General features: G+C 38.4%; 1 protein-coding gene across 1 annotated transcript in view; it reads right to left on the minus strand.

The window, feature by feature from the left end:
* LOC134853716 (vinculin-like) overlaps positions 1 to 19,572 on the minus strand; it is a 325,677-nt gene extending 306,105 nt beyond the window's left edge. The window contains exon 1 of the mRNA XM_063869716.1: positions 19,567 to 19,572. The gene's annotated coding sequence lies outside the window, so the exon portion shown is untranslated. The remainder of the gene's footprint in view (positions 1 to 19,566) is intronic.
* Positions 19,573 to 22,572: the final 3,000 nt, after the last annotated feature.

Consider the following 22,572-nt stretch of genomic DNA (forward strand, 5'->3'; position numbering starts at 1 on the left):
AATAGTCGGTGATAAAATAGGGTCCTGGTGAACACCACACTGAGCAATTCTGCGCGGGGTTAGTTGGGTCTGAAAAAAGTGATGCTATGCGTGATTAATTGTTTCTTAAAAGTAGCAGTGATAAAACCACCAAACTCTTGCAGCGGTGTGTCATGAATGAGTTTCACTAGTGTTCCTTTACAACATATCAAACGCTTTTGAGAAATCAAGTATGGCAGGAACAGTACGTTAGGGAGGGAGGTTTTGATTGAAGCCACCAGTAATAAAAAAATTAAAGAATTGGGAGTGCGGTAGTGGTGAAATGAATTGACATTGATGTGTGGAACCCCAAAGTCCGGTGGTGTGTGGACTTTGGGAGTTGATTTGTTAAAAAGATAAACTTAATAGTATGATTTAATAGTTGTAAAGTAAACACATTTTTTTGAACGTTTTTAAACGAATTTGCTACATAGTTTTTGAGATTATATTTAGCCAGCAGAATGTAAGAGCTTGCCTACCTACAGCAGGCCTTGATCTTTTTACGGAGGATCAGTGCGGCAATCACAAGTCTAGAGAAGTTTACGCCATTTTTTTTTGTCTTTTGCTGCCTGATTTTTCAGTTAGATGTTGAAACGGAGTTATGAGAGTACTGCGCGTTTTTCAGGGGCCATTTTTTGTGGCGGTCGCGGTCTCTTTTAATAGCAAGAGAAGCTGACTCCGGAGAAGAAGGCGGGGTGTAGTGGCTGCAACTGTCGGTGGAATTAGGGCGGCGTGCTACCCTGAGCACCAAATCCCTGAAGAGTTTCTTCCCGGACACAACCATAGAGGTAGTCCCCGAAAGAGGAAACTCGCCTCAATCTCCTCAGTAAATTGCCGCTAATCATCCCTGAAGCAATTTATATATATAAATATTTTTGGAAAAAGTGTATATTGTTTTGAATAATTTGATAAGTTTGGGGAGGTGGTCGGAGCCTAGGTATTAGATTGAAGTTCAGAAGGCATCAGTTTGGTGTTCGTTAGAAAAAAGGTCGAATAGTTTGTGGGATTAGTCAATGGAGGGTCCTGGGAGTGAGTAGGGTGGGCCACTATGCGCGAAACGATCGATATTGTGCAGTTTGAGGAACTTGTTACTCGGAGATTAGAAGTGGCTCTTGTTCCGGGAGAGGTAAGGCGTACGTATGGGGTGCAGTAAAACCGCAGTGATGGTCATCTAAAATTTCAAGGCGCTGCATTTAAAACCCAATTTTGAAGAACATCAGCAACTCGTTGGAGACTCTTCACGAAATAATGGCAACGCTAGATCAAAAAAAACTACAGGGCCGGACGGGCTCGCGACAACCTTTTTCCAGAAAAAATGGTAGACAAATGGCAGTCACTCTGAAGAATTTTTTTCTAAAAACTATGAAACGCATCAGGAAAGTACCTATCAGATAGAATCTGGCGGTGGTACCACCAGCGTGCAAAAAAAAGAGATAGGCGTAAAACAGAAAACTATCGACATGTAGCGCTCCCAATTTCACTGTTAAAGTTTCTGAAATGTTATCATTCTATAACGATTTGTACGATCATTTTGCAGAGCCTTCAACCTCAAGCCAGCATGGTTCGGGAACCATCGCTTCCTCCGACCCATGGGATGGGGACTTGACGCCACTCGCAACCTTGCGAGCAAGGCAGTCGAATCCACCACTTGAAGAGGACGTCGTTTGGATCATCTCCCTGTTTCTAAATTAATCGCACGTCTGCATGTGCGACCTCTCTCTCCTAATATATTTTGCCTCTAGTGTCAACAGCTTAGTTTTGTTTCCCGACTTATCGATAAATTTGCCTAATGGTTATAATCAACTCAGTAGCGTTAGCGTTTTTGTTCTGGGACTTCCCGAACAGGGCGAAAATAATGCGAGAGCAACTGTCATCAACCATGTTCATCGAGCGACAGCTGGGAGACTTTCACCACGAATTCAGCCGAGAGGCGAGTGGAAAAATCGCGGTGCCAGTAGCCTTACTTTATGCAGACGCACCTTTTAACCAGACAGAATTCACCTGATTGACGATGGCCCGAATAATTTCATACATCTTGCCAAATGCAAAAATGTTTATTCGAATTAAGACAAAAAACTGAACGAAGCGGGAAACACGAAGATGATAACTTGTCAACCAAACAGTTGTCAGTGTGGAAATCTGTGAAACAATCCATGTCAGTAAATCAGTGGGTACGCTTAGTATCGATTTTCCAATGCTTCTTTCAGATGCCACCGTTAGACGAGTACTAAATATTCTTTCCTCTTTCTTTTTCAAATAGAAACAATGGTTCATGTTTGCAAGAGCGGTAAATTGATTATCGAAGAAAATTTTTAAAAAAGGTCACTCAATCTCATGGAACTGCCACTGTACATCTAACAACTGACTGTGCTGCTCTACCACATGTTGCCTAAAACAATATACGGTAGTGGAAGTGAATGCAATTTTGTTGTGTCACAATTGTGCAGAGAATAATGAACGCGATAAGTTAAGAAACAGCAGTATAGAGAAAACGAATTTAGGAGCAAACTTACAAAACTTAGAAGAAAATTACAATAATACGTGACAAGAAAAATGAAGAAGTATAGAATAAGACAGCTGAGAAAAATGAAATAATATATTCAATTGTATTGGAAGCAAAATCACAGAAGGAGGGCGGATTTACAAAGCCGTCGATATACCAAAACGCAAGAACAAATTCTGATCAGAACTGATCAGTAACCTACCGCTAGAAGCAAGAGACAGAATCCTGTGGTCCTCAGAAAACATCTTGAACCTCAACAATGCAGCCAAAAAAACTGAAATAACAACGAGTACTGCTTTCCCATCAACAACACCTGCACGGCATTTCCTCGATACGAGCACAGACTATGAGCCATCGCAGGGATGCCGCCGAGAAAATAGGTAGAGGGCAGAAGCGTTCGCAGTGGAACATAAGGAGACAAACGACGACCAGTCAGTGATATGGTACTGTTGGGGTTGTGTTTTTTCAGCCGAGAGCCACATAATTTTAAGTGCTTGAGGCCTGTAAAACGGAGATGAACGCATTATTGCTGCTACGATCGCTCGTTAGAATGGTTTTTTTTAGAACAGTTGGAAACGTGTGTTAGATTATCTAAAATTTTTGAAAAGGTTTAACAGTAGTATTCTGAGAAATAAATTTTGAGAAAATGTCACAATGACGAAATTTTAACAGATTTTCTACAGTTTCGCATGCCTGATAAAGTTGTTTATGATCAACAGTTGCACAGCTTTCAAATAAAATTCTTGGGGTTCTAATTGAGGTAAACAACTGCGATTACTAGGAAGGCATCAGATGGTATCTTAGCTTAGGCAAGGAAGGTAGTAAAAAGAGGTATAAATGAAAAACGCCGGCCTTCGGTAATATTCGACCTAAACCTGCAAGCAAGGTGTAATTCTTAAATCAAAAGTCTAAAAACAACAAAATTATCAAAAGTTTTTTAAAAAAATCAAACACATTATTCAAAAAAGTTTATATCTCAAACTTTTAAATAACGTCTAATATGCAATCATTTATTTGAATAAATTCACGTCAATTTTTTTCTGAGTTTTTTAATATTATTCCTAATTTTCTGCTTTCAAATTTTTAATTACACTTTTATAGTAACGCCAATATGTTAGATTTTCATTATCTGTTAACTTTTCAGTCGAAACTTTCCAAATATGGAACTATAGCTTCAGTGTCAGAACCCTGCTTTTAAAATCGTCACGCGCGTTGATTCTTTGCTTATTTTTTTTTCTTATTTTCAACGCTTCTAAAATTAAAAATTTTTTAATGGTCTGGTCATTGCTCTTCCAACCTAACTGTGAACAATGTTTAATTTTTGTAGCGTGCTTGCAACATATTGGCTTTTATTGCCCCATCATTGCACCATCAGCATTAGGACATTATATTCTCTTGTCATTGAGTTAACGCACTCCTATCCCTATATTTTAAGAGCCTCTACACTTTTTTGTATTCCTCAGTTTTAGTGGTCAAACGCAAGTGAATTTTCATAGGCATGTAACGATTTTTATCACTGAGCACAAAAACTTCTGATTATTTTGCAATATCACTTTATCAGCACCGACGGGCTCCTTGTCATTTTATCGGTCAAGATCAAGTTCATCAAATATGCGACTCTGCCTGGATTCAAAATATCAACTATCCTGAATAACTGTGCAACTGAAGCTCCTCCAAACTCAGTTGTCAACGTGCTCCATGAGGTTTTAAAAAATTTGCAGCAGCCTTGCCAAGGTTTCTCCTAGTATCAAGTGCGGTCTTCAAAATGGTGACTTCTGTATGCTCAATCCTGGCTGCTTCATGCATGCTTTAATAAACGACCGTGACTCAATTCCAAGACTCATGATGAAAGATTCGTTGTTGCATTGTTCTTCTGGATATCCAGTAACCTTGATGTTTTGTCATGTGCATTGCCCGCTAATTTTAGCTTGAAATTTCTCATGGATTAAACATTAAGTCAATCGTCAAAAATCAAAAGTCAATCGTCTTTATTTCACAGCTGATCGGAAGATTTGAACTGTGCCGAAATTAACATGCGTTTGATAGGTCTATGTCACAACAAAACCCGGTGATCGTTCTCTCCGCATTAGGCGGCCTGCCGTTTTCTTCGACTTGGGGGATCTCCCACAGTTGTAGTTCAGTTGGGTCCAAAATCGTCACTCTTGCTTATCCTCCCTTCTTCGGCATCTCAGTGGTTTGGCTGAACGCCCAATGCATACACAACTCCATCCAGAAAACACACGAGGGACCTCTCTCTGAGACGCTAGGGTTTTCGCCAGAGCCACCGGTAAAATCTCTTCAGTTACTTGTTCCTTCAACGCTTTTTTCTTCTGCATGTCTCTTTTTCGCGTCAAGTAGAACTTTTTCCACTTGTCGCGGTCTTCTTTCATCCTGCTGAAACTCTTTCTGAAAATCTCCATTTTGATTTTTGTACCCGCAAAATCATCCACTGTTTTCTCAGTCTGCGTTCAGCCTTGTTCCGCTCTCGCTCTTTTTGGTGTCACTGGTAACATCATTGCTTGCTGAACACGATGACGCAGCTTCGACCTCCTTTTCTTGATGCTTACTTCTGACATCAGGGCGTGGTCTGTTAGAGATGTGCATACCTCCTGGCGCGTATAATCGATTATTGACGAGCTCACTTTTATTCGCCAAATTGTTTTCTGAGAGTACTCCATTACTCCGCATCGTCATTTGTGCATTCGGCTGATCTAGAGCACTCTGCTTTCCTTAGGCGACCCCCATTGGGACCTCCATGGGGCGGTTTCTCTCTACTAAATTGTTAATTTCTTACCTAGTCAGAGAGGCACGCGCAAAATATCAGGGGCCATGTGTTGCCTCCCTTTCGACCTGGTCATCAGAAAACACAATTTTTATCCTCGCTTCCGTGACCTGGCTGGAGTTACTGGTAGTTACTTCCATAAAATCTCAATAATTTATACTTGCCCAATTTGGCTGATAAAGTTGTTTTATGACTCATATCCGCAGTGATGAAGATTGCGCATGCTCGCTCGATATATTCAAAACCGCTGTTGATGAGCACTAGATTCAATGAGTACTCATTAAACAGGTAAAATATGAACATAACAGTATCCCTTAGAACGGTTTCTTAGGGTTAAAAAACTGACCCCAAGTCTTTTTCTATCTCCAATTCATCTTTTTCTACCTCCAATTCACCTATTTATGTTACATTTTCGTTCTTAACTAATAAACTTTTAGTGTAGGTACTTCTTATTCCCACTACTCGGAAGGTTCACCGTCCATCACCCTTCTGTTATTAAACCTAATGGAATTCGACTCTGGAAATAATAATGATCCAAGCACCATGACCGCCTAAGCTCTTTTTCTGCTTAAAAATAAAAAAATTCATTCCAGCGTATGCTGAAGAATTTTTTCTTGTGCAGGTAAACTTCGACAACTGTGTTTGAAAAAATTTCATGTTTTAGTGCATATAATTCTTGTGGTTGCAAACAACGACTATTAGATCCTTTACCCGAATTGAAGGAGTATTCGCTCCTCTCTCTTCTAAGAAATCTCCTAATTAGTCAGAAATAAAATCAAAATCTCAGTGCCTATGTGCTGCCTTTCTTTCACCCTGGTCACCGGTATTTTTTTTCCTGGCATTTGTGACTGCTACGTCTTCAACTCTGTCTTTGCTTTCATAAAAGTCATGAAGTTTTCTCTCCTAAATTTGGCTGACATTCCTGTCATAATACTCATATTCGCAATAAAACCGCTATCGGTGAGCACTAGTTAGGACGAAAACTCAATAAATAGGGTAAAATAAGAATCTAATATTCTCCCTCAGAACGATTTCTAGGGGCCCTGATCTGATTCTGCCTCCAATTCACGTGTTTCTCAAATTTTTTTCTCAATTGATAATTTTCCGGAGTGGTTAAGTCTTTTTCCCACTTCCCAGACTTCAATCTTCTTCGTCCATTATGAAATGTCAATGGGGTGCGACTCTGGAATGATTAATGGTCCATCATGGGCGGTCAGGGAGGAGTAGTTTTTTCATGCTTTCGCGATCCACATCTTGAAGTGTAATATTGGTTTTGTGGCTCCGTTTTGTCAGCTAGTTTAGCCATTCCCGTATTCGTAATGTTCTGAATATCTGCTCGTATGAATTTTGTAATTCGACATCCAACTCAGTCTCTGGCCGTCGGCGATTCTCAACCAATGCTGGTATTTCTTCTAGACCCTGCAATTATTTGTTCAAAACTTCAGAGCCATCATATGATTTACAAAATTGACCATTTTGAAGTAAGTTTCTAAGTGAGGGGTCAGCACGGGGGTCTCCCGCTGCTGTTTTGTGGGGCCTGAATCCAAAAAAGCAGATCTGGTTCAATGTTTTTCGGAACTTCATCATGTTTTGGATCCTTTCAGTCAACCATTTCATACCTTGATTACCTCATTGGGCGTTAATCCAATGGCAGCTTTGCTTTATCTTATTCGGAGGCTTCATTTTTATCAGTTTTTCTCTTGTGCCTGTTTTGTTGAATTCTTACACAGGATCCATCATCAGGTAGCCACCATTTTCTTTTCTCCGGGGATTCACGAACCACTTGAAGAGGGATTGTGGGATTTGATGCTCTCAAAATGTGTGGCTCGGCCCCAATTATGACTGTATAATCGGCCCTGTTGATGCACCCACTTGTCATGAATGGCTCAATTACATTTTTTTATCAAGTTTTCGGTTTCCTTTGAAAAAATCACGTTCCGGAACACCTCGATATAATCCCACGCTGATTATAATTTCGCACATACTCTTGGCTTACATGTTTTTTGTCTGGCTTGAGCCTGCTGCGTGTTTCTTCTGCACAGGTCAATCATTTCTCCTCTTGTTCATTTTACATCCCTCAAAGAGACCGCACGGTGACAGTTTTTTAACTTTGTACTCGAAAGAGAAGAATTTAGGAATTGAGCCTTCTCGTGCCCTGTTAGCATCATAAGAAGGCCAATCAATTTTGTGAGCGTTGTGTGCTATGTTAGGCTTCCTAGACCTGTGGCAAATGTCTATTGCAATCCGTCCTGTATTGGGAGCAGCTTCGAAAACAAGCTTACACCCCCAGCATACAGACCAAAGTCCAAAATAAAAACTTAGAAAACTCACTTTATTATGTTTTGATTTTCATTTGATAATCCATAGTTTTGTTCAAATGATACACTCAAAAGTAGGGGTTCTAAGACTTTTGTTAGGGCAGAAATTTTTGAAAATTCTCAAAACAACAGGTTCTTTTTGGTCAACCAAACTCTTGTTTAGAGGTCTCTAAAGCAGTATAAAGACCATTTTTGGTAAAATGTCTGTTTGTTGAGGACCACTTCATAAGGCCTAGACCAATGAATTTAGTTTTTGACGAATCTTCCTCAAAATTATTGTATTATTAAGGAACAGTTTTGATGCATTATAATATTTGATTTATCTTCCGTTCTGGTACATATCAACGCCTCCAGTTCTAGATCAAATTTTTGTCAGGCTTAACTATTATGTCCAAATTTTTATCGATAAATAATAAATTAAATAAAAATGAAACGAATAAAGTTATTAGTTTTGTTCTACATCCTTCTAGCGCATCGAACAAGACAGACCGGGGATCATCAAGGGTCAGAAAACTGCAAGTTCCTTTATTTTAGTTAGTTACAATGGTCAAGGGCTAGCTTAAATGGTAACATTGGTTCACTCGATGCCATTGAGTAATATAGGGTAAAACACGGAAACTACACTTTTTGCTGGAGGTTGAGGGGTAGAGCAATTCATCTTTTGAACAAACATTGATATCTAACCTGAAATTGAAACGGGTGCAACAGATGAGCCATGAGTCATAACCGATGAACCATAAGCGTCAGCCGAATCTAGATTCCGTTAAATTTTGTATGAATTTTCTATGAAAAGCATTTTTTTCATAGACTTCATATATGAAACTGTATGATAAGCATTTTTCTTCTATGGATGTCAACCCGGGAGACCATGGACGCTGAAACGATAGGGGAAGGCTAAGGAGCAAGGGAGCGCGAGGTGAATCCTAAAATCCCTAAAGGATGATATTTGGATGGTTCGCGACACAGTTATCGCATTCATATGTCAACATTAGAGATTAAATGAAAAATGTGCAGCTTAAAAGACAGAAGGAAATGCAAGCTATCCAGCTTGCTTCTAATTACGGTGAGAATATAGTCAAGGCAAATAATGGGTGCACCAAGGTGAACTTTGTACTGGTGAGAAATGTGAGAAGCGATTGCGTTCAAAGACGATCTCTTCCACGCTCAAAAACACAGAATATCTAAAAGAGAAGCACACAGAGCCCAATAAAAACAAACTGTGTCGATTGCAGATTTCCCAGAAAATCTAGAAATTACTCGGACACCCCTAGCCAGATCTTAACAGATTTTGTTTTGAAACATACCTCGAGCACGGTCAAAATATAACTCGAACAAAAATACCGATTTTTCCTCGTTAATTTTTTAAAGAAATTAGTTTTTTTTCCAAATATGAACATATTTTTAAACATTTTTGACTCAAATTGCTTACCAGTATTCCAAGAGATTAAGATTAAAAGTAGTTCATCTCAATACGGCAATTAAATTGCAAATAGCTCTCATCATTTCCTTTTGTTAAGAAACGAATCATCAAATATTAGTCGAAGATGATAAAAAAAAACGTTTAAGTTTGATAACTCATGTTGTATTTCAGTCGAAACATCGCTTCGATCAACATCGCAAAAGCAAAAATTACAATGTTTAAATTTCATAACTCAGGTTGTTTCAAAGTTGAAACGTTCGATCGAGAATGGTCGAAACATCTATTGCTTGGGTCGAGCACGGCCGCGCACATTCGTTTCAGCCAAGCATGGTGAAAACCTACCGATTTTTGGTCGGTCAAGGTCGAAACTTACTGAAATTTGGTCGAGACGGTCAAAGCATACCAATTTTTGGTCCAGACGGACGAGCAAAACATTAGTTGAGCACCTCGACCCGGTGGAAAGATTTTCGGATCCCAGCTAGTTGTCACCCTCAACAAGTACCTAGCGCCCACTTAGATGAAGAGGGCGTCCCTGCTTCTATATTCAGGAATGTGATTTGTGGAACAGACCAAAGTATAATTATGATTATTTGTTTGAATAAAACAGTTCTCACGCACTGGAGTTTCCTTAGTAAGAAATAGATCTCAATAAAAAACTATCGGGTAAATTTTGTCATTAAAACCCATATTTGTTGCAAATTCAGACTACAAAAACCAAAACTTGGTCATTACAATCACCCAATTTAAAAATTTATTTCAGAACCAAATCTTTCGTAATCTCTAATTCTTATTTAGAATAGAATTGAAATCAATTTAATTTTCAAAAAAAAAGCTAAAATTGCACAAATTTTTGAACGGAGAACGTCTTACTCAAACACTGAACCTGCTCAAACTTATAACGCCCTTTAAACCTTAACCCGAGTCGAGATTTTTCACCTAATTTGAAGCAAGATTTGAGAGGTTTGAGCGGTTTTTTTAGACAATTACGTTCAAAATCTTGCTTCAAAATGAGCGGTTTGAGCGGTTTTTGAACGGTTTATCTAAAAAAACCGCTCAAAAACCGCGCAAAATTTGAACGGTTTTGAGCGGTTTATCTAAAAAAACCGCTCAAAAACGGCGCAAGATTTTTTGATAAAAAGTAGACCACAGAGGGATTCGAATCCGCAATCTTCTGATTCGAAGCCAGACGCCTTGTCCTTTAGTCTATGAGGACTTGCTGGAAGCTAATTATTCGCTGTATTTGTTCTACTGAATATGTTCAATGTTTTAGACATGCACAACAATTATACTGTCAGGATTTTTATTGTCAGTCTCTACAAAATAACAAAAATAATCGATTATAAGATCGCACACCAACTCCCCCCCCCCCCCCACCTCTTACTAGAGTTGATGTCCCCCACCCACCTCTTACTAGAGTTGATGTCCCCCCTCACCTCTTACTAGAGTTGTTGTCCCTTACTAGATTAGATGTCCCCTAACTAGAGATAGAGGGGGAACGTCGTGGTTGGGGGTTTCATGGGGGGATGGTTAAACGTGAGGGGGTTACGTCGTGGGTTGGGGGGTACGTTGAGGGGGGATACGTTGGGGGGGGGGGGGTACGTTGGTGGGGGGGGGGTACGTTGGTGGGGTGGTTTGTTGGATGTTGGATAGGTTGAGGGGCTACGTTGGGGGGAGGGAGTACGTTGGTGGGGGGAGGGGGGGGGGGGGGGTATGTTGGGGCTGGGGGAGGGGGGTGGGGTTGTTGACGTGAAGAGCTGGTCAAAAATGCTGTTTTTGGGCACTTTTTGGAAAATTACTACAAATTGGTCGCCCCTGGATGAACGTGTTCGTTCGAGTTTTGCAGAGAAGAGAGAAGAGAAACGTTGAGTCTGGGACCTCGACCCGGGAAGACCGCTCAAAAACCGCTCAAATCTTGCTTGAAAAACCGTTCAAAAATCACCGCAAGAAATGAGCGGTTTTTGAGCGGTTTTTTAAGCAAGATTTGAGCGGTTTGAGCGGTTTTTCCAAAAAAACCGCCCAAACCGCCCAAACCGCTCAAACCGCTCAAATCTTGCTGGAAAACCGCTCAAAAACCGCTCATTTCTTGCGGTGATTTTTGAACGGTTTTTCAAGCAAGAGTTGAGCGGTTTTTGAGCGGTCAAGGTCGAAACTTACTGAAATTTGGTCGAGACGGTCAAAGCATACCAATTTTTGGTCCAGACGGACGAGCAAAACATTACTTGAGCACCTCGACCCGGTGGAAAGATTTTCGGATCCCAGCTAGTTGTCACCCTCAACAAGTACCTAGCGCCCACTTAGATGAAGAGGGCGTCCCTGCTTTTATATTCAGGAATGTGATTTGTGGAACAGACCAAAGTATAATTATGATTATTTGTTTGAATAAAACAGTTCTCACGCACTGGAGTTTCCTTAGTAAGAAATAGATCTCAATAAAAAACTATCGGGTAAATTTTGTCATTAAAACCCATCTTTGTTGCAAACTCAGACTACAAAATCCAAAATTTGGTCATTACAATCACCCAATTTAAAAATTTATTTCAGAACCAAATCTTTCGAAATCTCTAATTCTTATTTAGAATAGAATTGAAATCAATTTAATTTTCAAAAAAAAAGCTAAAATTGCACAAATTTTTGAACGGAGAACGTCTTACTCAAACACTGAACCTGCTCAAACTTATAACGCCCTTTAAACCTTAACCCGAGTCGAGATTTTTCACCTAATTTGAAGCAAAATTTGAGAGGTTTGAGCGGTTTTTTTAGACAATTACGTTCAAAATCTTGCTTCAAAATGAGCGGTTTGAGCGGTTTTTGAACAGTTTATCTAAAAAAACCGCTCAAAAAACCGCGCAAAATTTGAACGGTTTTGAGCGGTTTATCTAAAAAAACCGCTCAAAAACGGCGCAAGATTTTTTGATAAAAAGTAGACCACAGAGGGATTCGAACCCGCAATCTTCTGATTCGAAGCCAGACGCCTTGTCCGTTAGTCTATGAGGACTTGCTGGAAGCTTAATATTCGCTGTATTTGTTCTACTGAATATGTTCAATGTTTTAGACATGCACAACAATTATACTGTCAGGATTTTTATTGTCAGTCTCTACAAAATAACAAAAATAATCGATTATAAGATCGCACACCAACCCCCCCCCCCCCACCTCTTACTAGAGTTGATGTCCCCCCCCCACCTCTTACTAGAGTTGATGTCCCCCCTCACCTCTTACTAGAGTTGTTGTCCCTTACTAGATTAGATGTCCCCTAACTAGAGATAGAGGGGGAACGTCGTGGTTGGGGGTTTCATGGGGGGATGGTTAAACGTGAGGGGGTTACGTCGTGGGTTGAGGGGTACGTTGAGGGGGGATACGTTGGGGGGGGGGGGGTACGTTGGTGGGGGGGGTTACGTTGGTGGGGTGGTTTGTTGGATAGGTTGAGGGGGTACGTTGGGGGGAGGGAGTACGTTGGTGGGGGGAGGGGGGGGGGGGTAAGTTGGGGCTGGGGGAGGGGGGTGGGGTTGTTGACGTGAGGAGCTGGTCAAAAATGCTGTTTTTGGGCACTTTTTGGAAAATTACTACAAATTGGTCGCCCCTGGATGAACGTGTTCGTTCGAGTTTTGCAGAGAAGAGAAACGTTGAGTCTGGGACCTCGACCCGGGAAGACCGCTCAAAAACCGCTCAAATCTTGCTTGAAAAACCGTTCAAAAATCACCGCAAGAAATGAGCGGTTTTTGAGCGGTTTTTTAAGCAAGATTTGAGCGGTTTGGGCGGTTTTTCCAAAAAAACCGCCCAAACCGCTCAAATCTTGCTGGAAAACCGCTCAAACCGCTCAAATCTTGAGCGGTTTTTGAGCGGGATCTCGACCCGGGAAATCACATTTGGGATCAGCAGGACAATTCAACCCCCCTCCTCCATAACAATTTAATTTAGGAGGATAAAGTACCATTTTTTCAGAAATTGAAATCGAGGGCAAAATAATCTGATATAATCAGGCAAAAATTTAATTGATATCGAAATATCTGAATTTTCTATGCTTTTAACAGAGTTAAGTAGCTATTTGATAGAAAAAATTCTCCAACAGTCTATTCAGCACGCTGGTTGAAAATGTTTATTTTATGCAATATCTAGATTTGAACTACTACTTGCTGAGGGAGGACATTCTACAGTATGTCATTACGGGAGGGGAGATTGTATAATTGATCCCAAAATTGACTCTCAAACATCCCTGTTTTAGTCTTAAAAACCCAATTTAAACGCTGTTCCACAGCCCCAATTCATTAATCAGTAACAGTATCAGGGTTGACAAAAACGCTGATCATACTTTTTCTCTTTAATTCATAGAAAAAAAATAGTATGAAAATGAATTACAGTTATTTTTTTTTACAAACTATGAAATTTAATATAAGGCAATTCTTGCAAAATTTTCGAATTAAATATCACAATGTCATGATAATAGCAAAAGCAATTTTTTTACCTTGATTTTGTGAATTAAGCATTTTCTCCATCATATGAAATTGTATGATAATCATTTTTTTCATGAACAAAAAAAAATTTTTGTTTTCAAATTTCGTGTTTCCCAAAAACACACTAACCAACGCCAAAGATTTTATGTCACACCTCATGGATAAACTGCATTTTGTGATGCAAAAAAATTTTACACCAAATTATACACCAAAAATTTAATTTTCTGCATGTGGCTAGAAAGTTTTCACATTTAAAAATTCAGTGGTTGAGAAAAGAGACCTGTTTTTTTTTCATAAATGTAGGTGGTTCATTTTAGCATATAAAACCAAAATTAGTCTGTTTTATAGTAACTTGCATGTGATGTTTGGGTTTTTTGGGTGTAAAATACAAGCTGGAGTAGGTGCTTTGGATTTTTTTAAATTTTTTTTCTGTAAAAAAGTATATTCGAGCATAGTAGCATATTTTTGTGCTTGAATTTTTTTCTATTGATTTTTAAATTTTTTATAAAATTCTTTTATAAGCATTTTTCGCAAAATAAAATTTGTTCTCTCTCACAATTAAAACTGCCACCAATTTATTTGGTTGGTCGTTTGAATTATTTTGAAATGATTTTTGAAAAACGATTGCAATTGAAAAACTGCTTGTCATTTAATTTTTTGTTTGAAAACTGTATGATTATCATTTTTTCTATAGACCCCAAACATGAAACTAAAAAAAAAACTATCGAGTAATGCGTTTACTGCACTGTGGTTGAACCCACTGTGGAGATAACTGAGAAAAACTACCACCATCCATTATAATCAATAAATTCGATTAGAATGATTTTTTTTGATCTAATAAAAATACGATTTTCATTGTTATCGAAAACTTTTCACCTAAAAATTGGTCTATTTATGGTATATTTGGAAAATTAACAATGATAGTATACGTACTAGTTTTAAGGGACACAATTTATATCCTTCAGGTTTCGTTCAATATCCGAGTTAGGGTGTTTAACTAGCAAATTCGCATTTCGTCGAGATTTCACTTCATTGCAGTCACTGTCGTGCCCCCACAGATTACTAGCGTTTATTCTTTACGGGAAATGATACCAAAGTGTTTTTTAAAATACCCAACAGTCGATTGGTGATGTCCTTGTGTCCCTTCTTTCTGCTCCTTGAGTTGCTGTGTTGGTCTTCTTCTTCATTCATTTGACGATTCTGGATTGAATTCAAGGTTAGCATTAACATATGTCTAAATACTCAAATAAACGTGCAGAAGAAGCCACTACAGGTTGAGCGTTCCAACCAAGTATATTGTAGATGAATTCATCTAACAACACCAATGAGGAAATTAAGATTGATCACGTGGAAGGTGTTCTCCCTTGAATTTAATTTTCTTTTTTTTGTTTTTTTTTCGGTTATAATTTGTTTTTTGTTTTTTCTCTTGGTATTATACTTATTTTTGTTTGTTTTCGTTTTGGTCATATACCGCTATGAAACCGAAAAAAAACGACCATTCCCCTCACTTCACGATAATTGAATTTTTTGTCTTAGCTATGTTAAAAAGATAAATCAGGAAATCCTGAAAGCTTTTGCATTTCGGACCACCCTTCCGGTTGCCGTTTAGGAGCTTTATTACGAGCATCAACACGGCATGGAGGCTTGAGTGAATGGAATTGCCAGTCAAGATCTTATGAATACCACCCAAGAGGGCCATAAAAACATATATAACGTTCACCCGTGAAAATACGGAATGTGAAAGTAAAGCCTGTAGTGATTGGCTAACGCCTAATTAGAGCCTTAAGTGTTTCGATCGTCTCTGCAACTGTCTTTTCAACTTGCATAAATCGGGTTGAACAACACTTTTCTGTCACAAGGTTCTCATTTTAACCGCGCAAACAAATTTGAATACCTGTGAATTTAATGGGGTCATGGTTGAGTTTCAAAATCATCAGACATTGATGTCTTTCCTAAAAACAGAGCTGGTTTTCTATCAATAATATCTCATTAAAATATAATTGTTTTTAAACAGTAGAGATTGATTTTTTCCTTAACTCCTATATTCTCATATCCTGAAGTGGAAATGAAATTTTGTTAAATTAAATTCAGGCCATCCCAGGATGTTAAAAAATAGCGAAAATACAGTTTCAGAGCACAACTCCAGACCCTTCCGTTTTCTCCCATTTCATTGAAGAAACGCCTTCTTCACTGCCAATAAGGATTGCAATTCTTGTTCGCGGCCTTCTCGATTGGTTAAATAGGGCTAGTAACGATTGTAGTTTTACAATTGGTACAACTTGGAGGGCTTATTTTCCCCTGCAATGATTCGGTCGTAATCTACGTTAACACAGCAGATTATACGTCTGTCGTCTGACTTCTGGCAGCCAAAAAACTTTGTGTTTCAGCTTCCGCGAAAATTAAACTGTTACGTGTCATACACGTCGAAATCGAAATTTCAAAAGCATTTTGACAACCTCTAAATTGTCCATATTTTTGGGCTTCATAACAAAAATGGCGTCGTTTGTCTTCGTTTTTTAACGTAATGTACGTCTGCCATCAACCGAAATAAAGGACCGCATTCTGTTCGACTGGCACCTTAAATAGAAGTTTTTTGGACTTATTGGCTTTCTTTTCCCGTCTGCTAGCGGGGCGCATCCAATTTTTTTTTCCAATGAGTTCCTCAAAAGTAATCAAATAACGAAAAACTGTTTCGATAGACAAATGTTCAATGAAATCGAGATCAATGCATTGAAAATAATAAAAATTTTGACAAATCTACAAACTAATAAGGCATGTGGCCCAGACCGGATAGGAAACACAGTTCTCAAAAATCTACCATCTTAGTCCAAGTCATTAATACTGATTTTCAAAACCGCCCCAAATAAAGGCTTTTTTCCAACCTATTGGAAGATAATTGAAGCAATACCATTATACAAGGACGGAAACAGAGCAATGGTTGAACAGTATATACCCATTAGTTTTTTATGTAGCATATCAAAAATTCTGGAAAAACTTAATTTTGATGAATTGTATGATATTGTAAAAAAGCAACTAGACCAATTGCAACATGGATTTAGAAGACATCGGTCAGTTATTACTCAACTACTTTTGTTTTTGGATCTTGTATAGAACGAATACGATGGAAAGGAAAGCGAAATTTTTATGATATACTTTGGCTTCAGAAAAGCATTTGACAGTGTTTCACACGACTCGCTGCTCCAAAATTTGAAAAATTAGACATTAGGTGTAATTTTCCTAATATAGTTGCTGGTTACTTATCTGACCGCAAACAGTACGTTAAAGTAAAGGAATCTATTTCTGAAACAGTACCTGACTGAAATTGTAACGTTCGGTTATGCGGATGATTTCAAGCTTGTATTTTTGATGCCAGGAAAGATAGAGAAAGATATATCGAAAAAGGGGGATTGGTGCAATGCTAATAAAATGAAACTAAAAGAAGGCAAATGTTTCATTTTGCCAATAAAACGGAAAGAAGGCGTAAAGCATGGTTTCACGTTGAACTCAAAACAGGTTTCTGAAACAACCGCACGAAAAGACCTCGGGTTAATCATTGCCAGCAAACTGTCATGGAAACCAAATGTCGATAACAGGTGTAATAAAGCTTGGAAAGCATTCTAGTTCCTTAAAAAACATCTCCTCTCTTGCTGCTACGCTAAAAACACTTATTCCAATGAATATGTAGGTTATGCAATACCTGTAGTAAGTTATGCATCACCATTTGGTTCGCGAACTAAATTGAAATTAAAGAAATAGAACGTGTTCAGCAATAGTAATAGTAATATGAATTCTGTGGTTCACACAAGGGGTTTGGACACCGTCAGTTTCTCGTTTCAAATTACAGCTCTATTTCTGCAATTGTTCGTCGTACAATCGCACGCTAATTTCCAAGTGCACTTGTCGCTCTCATTGTATTGCTCGGATTTCGACCAGAAGATTTTTAGAAGTCGTTGTTTCAAGCCAATCCATTCTCTTAAATTGGTCTTCAACACATTCGCAAGTCAACAGGTTTGCTACATGAAGTTCTGTTTGCGTTTGGCTTTCCTTGGACGTCTCAGCTGAAACAAGTTTGCAAGCGAGAACTCAGTGAAACGTTTGGTATGTCTAGATTACATGCCTCATAACGTCCCAAAATCACTTTTGAAAGCAACAGCTGATGATCGATGATCGCTCTGACGCAAGAGACTGTTCATTATCGGCTTTGTCTAACTCGGCGTTCGTTTCTGGTTGTTCAATTAAGTGCAAAGTTTTGGATGAGACTCGGTATATTTCTTTCGAGCTGTATGTAAGCATTTAATTAGATTCGAATTCGATTCCGTATCCATGGCGGCAATGATGATCTATGTTTAGTGCGCTGTGGAATACACTTTTAAATAAGCGGGCATAACCAGTTATACCAATGATTTAGTATCACATTTACGTTTGACCAACAGTAAAAGTCAAAAGGGTTTTCTAGTATTTGCTTAATGAGTAAATCGTAATCACCATTGCAATAAGAACTTACTACGCAAAAGATCCGATAACTCTACGTTGAAAGAGATTTCGACCGGATAGTTGTTAGAAAGTTTTCCCAATTTATCGTTAGTGTCCAAGGTATGAACATCTGCTACATGGTTTTTTTTTGCTGAAGATCAAATCGAGAGTACCAGTTGAGGCAGTAGTAAACTTAACATTTTGATGAACTTCAAGATTCTCAATTTCTTCCAAAAAAGATAATTCGTTTCCTTTAATTTATGACATGTTGCACCAATTTATTGAGGGGTAATTGAAGTCACCAAAAATAAGCAAATCACAGTTCTTCCGCAATTTATTTATGTCTTAAAACAGGTTATATACTTTATTTGGTTTTCAGAGCATATTTACTATTTGCAGGCGGTAGATAATAAGAGACAACAAGCAATTTCCGTTTATCTAGCTTAATGTAGCATGCTACTGCCACTCCGTTGGTATTACAACAAAAATTTGCAGGTTCTGTCATTAAGCCTGACTTTACGCCAATTAAAGTTCTACCGTGAGATGTTGATTGCAGCGAAGATCTTCTGTTTATTAGAAAACAGTTGTAATTTCCATGAAAAATCCCGGATTAGCGGATTTCATTTGTAAGCCAAGTTTCAGACAGGCAAATCATATCAAAGTTCTTTAAAACTATACTGTTCGAAAACGTTTGTCTTCTTTCTGGTTTGAGTAAACTTCTTACATTGTAACATAGTGCTCTTAATTCTCCGGTTTTGTTTGGTAGTCTTTCAGTGCATTTTACTGCTTGGTTTTTCAGGTATAAGGTGTTATTTTTTTCATTTTTTATTCTTTGCTTCGTTTCCGCTTTCAAGTAGTTCACGTCTTTTCTTTAACAAGTTTCGTTCCCTTTCTTGGTCCTCTTCATTTAAGGATTTTGATCTAAAAACTAAAAATTTGTTTGGTTCGTAATTTTTCAACATAGTTGCACGCGCAAATAATCTATCTGCCGTAACAACATTTCGAAACTTCGCCAAAATTTGTCTGGGTCTTTTATTAGTAGCATTAAATTTTCCGAGTTTGTGGAAAAAGGAAATTTCCACTGCATTTGCACCAAGAAATTTCATTGTATTGCTTATCATTTTTTCATCTTGCTCAAAATTTTTCGATTTATCAATTTTGCGGTCAGTGCCTATGCTAATTTCCGGCATACTACTAAATCTCAATTCTTGAGATATATCGGAACTAGATTTATCGACACTAGAATACTTAGTTTCCAGTTTGGGAGGAGAAGGATTGCACGTAAGCCGAGATTTTATGATCTCCAGTGACTCCTTGATGTCCTCAATGCCTTTTGACAGCTTGCCCACAACCACAGTAGATTTTGAACGATTATCAGCACTTAGGCACCCATTGCGGAGAAACTTTACATTTGCGGTCCTCTCCAGAAATTTGAAGATATCATGAAAGTATCCCATACACGAGCTATGCGTCCACTTTTCGCAGCCCTCGCACATCAGCCAGTTCTCCCCCACTGACTTGGAACACATGGTGCAACAATCTTGACTTTTAGAGGCCAATCTTGACCTCGTCGTAGCACCAAACAATTAAAATGTAAAAGACTATTTAATAAGATTATTAACTTTAACAAGTTCAAAGGAAAGAAATAAGTTTGATAATGGGTAATTGGAATAAGAGCTATAAACAAAGACTTACTGAACTGGGACTGCTTCCATTATCGTATTGCTTTGAACTACGTAATCTGTTTATGCTAGTATCAATGTTGAAAGAAAGTTAGGACATCAAACCATCGATATATAAAAAAAAAAATCTAACATCGATAAAAAAATCTCGAACAGGAAAGGCTGACAAAAATTTTGCAAAAAAACCAGTCAAGAATTGATTATAAAACGAAAAAGGAAATATCGACCTCGAACAAATTGACAAATCATTCCTAACAAAATTATACCGGAATTACTTGTACAAAAATTGTTAAACAGAGCAGCTTCTGCACGCTCACTTCTGGCTTCACTGGTGATGCCGCACACTAGCTACCCGGACAATGCAGAGCATAGCTGAAAAACTTATTGAAAAAAGGCATGAAAGCTACGCAGAAACAATAAACTCTATAAGAACTAAGATTAGCTTCGCGCTGCTCAGGAGCGCTATCCTCTGTATACGGGGTTGGAGATCACTGCATAAGATGCAATTCATAGGCAATTCAGTTATTGCTGTTGTAGAGGAGGGACGCTTGAAGTGAATACCTCTAATGACAAGGCATTAAATGCTGACTTGACTTAATTCCTGCAATATTGTGTTTTGATCTGTTTATATAATGCTGGTATGGGCACTATCCAGCTTGTGCACGACCGTACCTAAACTTGAAATTTACAATTTTTTTTAAAGATTTGTAACATTCGCCCGGAAGATACATATCGACGGAAAATAAAACTAAGTCCTAAGACGACTGGCCAATGTCTAAACAGAGCTTTACATGCTTTTAACCGTCTCTACCAAGCCAGTACTTTCGACAAAAAACGTTACTGCTTTCGGCTTTGGTCAAAACACTCAAATTAGCTTAATTACATGCAGAAATAGTGAACTCATGGCTGGTTCTCAGTATCCCCAGACCACGAGGTCACTCCTAAAAACAGGGCTACTACTATTTATTGAATGATTATTGTTTTTGTTCAGTAGATAAAAATCATCATCTCCATCGAAGATGGATCAACCCTTTCCCCCAACTCCTAGCTTCTCAACCTAGCAAAATGAATTGAGATGTTAATTAAATTCAACTCAGGACATGACAGGGAAGCTAAAAGTTTATATAAGTTAATAAAAGTTCCAGTCCCGAGACCCCTCCGGATTCCTGAATCCGGGGAAATAAGTCTCTTATCTTCTTCCGGAAGGCTGGTTTTCCACCCTTCACCGTTGTTCGCAACGGACTTGCAACTATTGTAGCGACACAATACTTGCAACTCGGAGCGGTCTCTGCTACTTCTGCAATTCGTTGTTGTTTTTCAACCACAATCTTCGTTGTTTTCGCTATCGCAACTAATGTTGTTGTGTTTTTCTTCCGGTTTTTGGCCAAAATGGCCATTTCTGACGTTTCTCAGAAATATGACGTCATACTTTGAATTTCTAAAGTTTCAAAATACCAGAATATCTTGACCTTCATCGTTTGACTAATCGTCCCAATAACGTCGTTAATCACTTAAAACCGTCAATTCAGAAGGTTCACTGTTAAAAACTCGAATATGCTGAATCTGCATTTTGGTCCATTCTGGTCGATTGTCACATACTCCCCGGACAGTCCGGTCAATGTCCTCATTGAATCTCGCAATGGTCGTAAAGTAGGTACAGTGTCATCGAACAGAATTTACAAAATGCACGAAATTACTTTTATCCACGTCATATCGACTCACTGCAGAATATAAATGGCATCATACTACATCACTATAGCCTTCAAATTCTTTCATTAATCTGCACATTGAGGATATGACCTAAGATAAAAACATATTTTCCGACTCCCAATGTCAATGTCCTGATTAAAAACTTTTTCTCCTAGATTTAAAAGGTGTTGGTTTGCAGGACAGTCCTGCCAACCAACAAGCTAAAATTATCCTACTATGCTTCTTCCCTTCGGAAATCTTGCTTGTTATTGTCCTGAATATTAAAACTAAGAAACTCTGTGGTTAGAAAGAACAATGAAACAATCTCCCTCTTCGAGAGATTACCCAAGCCTTTCATATCACCACAAAGTGATCAGTTCTCCTAGTTGATTAATAACAGTCATGCAGGCTGGAATATTTCAATATACTCTTTCACTCAATCCTTTCTGAATAAACAGTAAGTAAGTGTCTCTAAAGCCACTTAACTAAAATCAAAATGCAAATTTATAAATGCAACAATTTCAAAACTCAACTAAATGTTTCAGTTTTCAATTACAACTTGGTTGCTTAGTTTCTCACTTGAGTTTTTTCACACACAAAAAACAATTCTGAGTTTTAAATTTTTCTTCATCACTCCTTTGGTTTCTTCTTTTTTCGTTGTTTAGAAGTTCTAAAACTTCTAAATTCTTCTAATTTCATCTCTTTTTGCATCTCGTTTTTTGGCCATTCGTCAATGTTCCATCTCTTCCTGCACTTTCAGTTTCTGTGTCTTGCAACACATCATTAGCTATTCTGACACTGTTGGAAGCAGTCCTACAACACTTCTGCTCTTCTACCCTCTGTTTGCAGCAAGGTAGGGGATCCACGTTAGATTCTTTGTTCCTGCAGAAGCTGTTGTGAAGACACAACGTCACATTTCTCTCCAAATCTTCCTTCAACATCTCTGCCTTCTCCTTTCCACTACGTTCACTTGTCCTGGAAATTCTTTCACAGCGGTGATCACTGCATTCCGATGAGTCACGAGAGCTTGCTTGAAAGCTCCTGATCCAATGTCCAGCTGATATTCACTGTACACTCTGCCGTGCTTCTACATATGCTTCTTAGCATATTCGTACAACCATGCAGTCATGTTAGCTCTGAACCATGGCATCAATCATTTTCTTGCCCATATCTTCTTCACTTCCATCGGAATGTTTAGAATCTTGCACATTGTCTCAAAAAGATCTAAATCTTTCA

Source organism: Symsagittifera roscoffensis, chromosome 8 (genome assembly GCF_963678635.1).
Source record: "Symsagittifera roscoffensis chromosome 8, txSymRosc1.1, whole genome shotgun sequence".
NCBI classification, from domain to species: Eukaryota; Metazoa; Xenacoelomorpha; order Acoela; family Convolutidae; genus Symsagittifera; species Symsagittifera roscoffensis.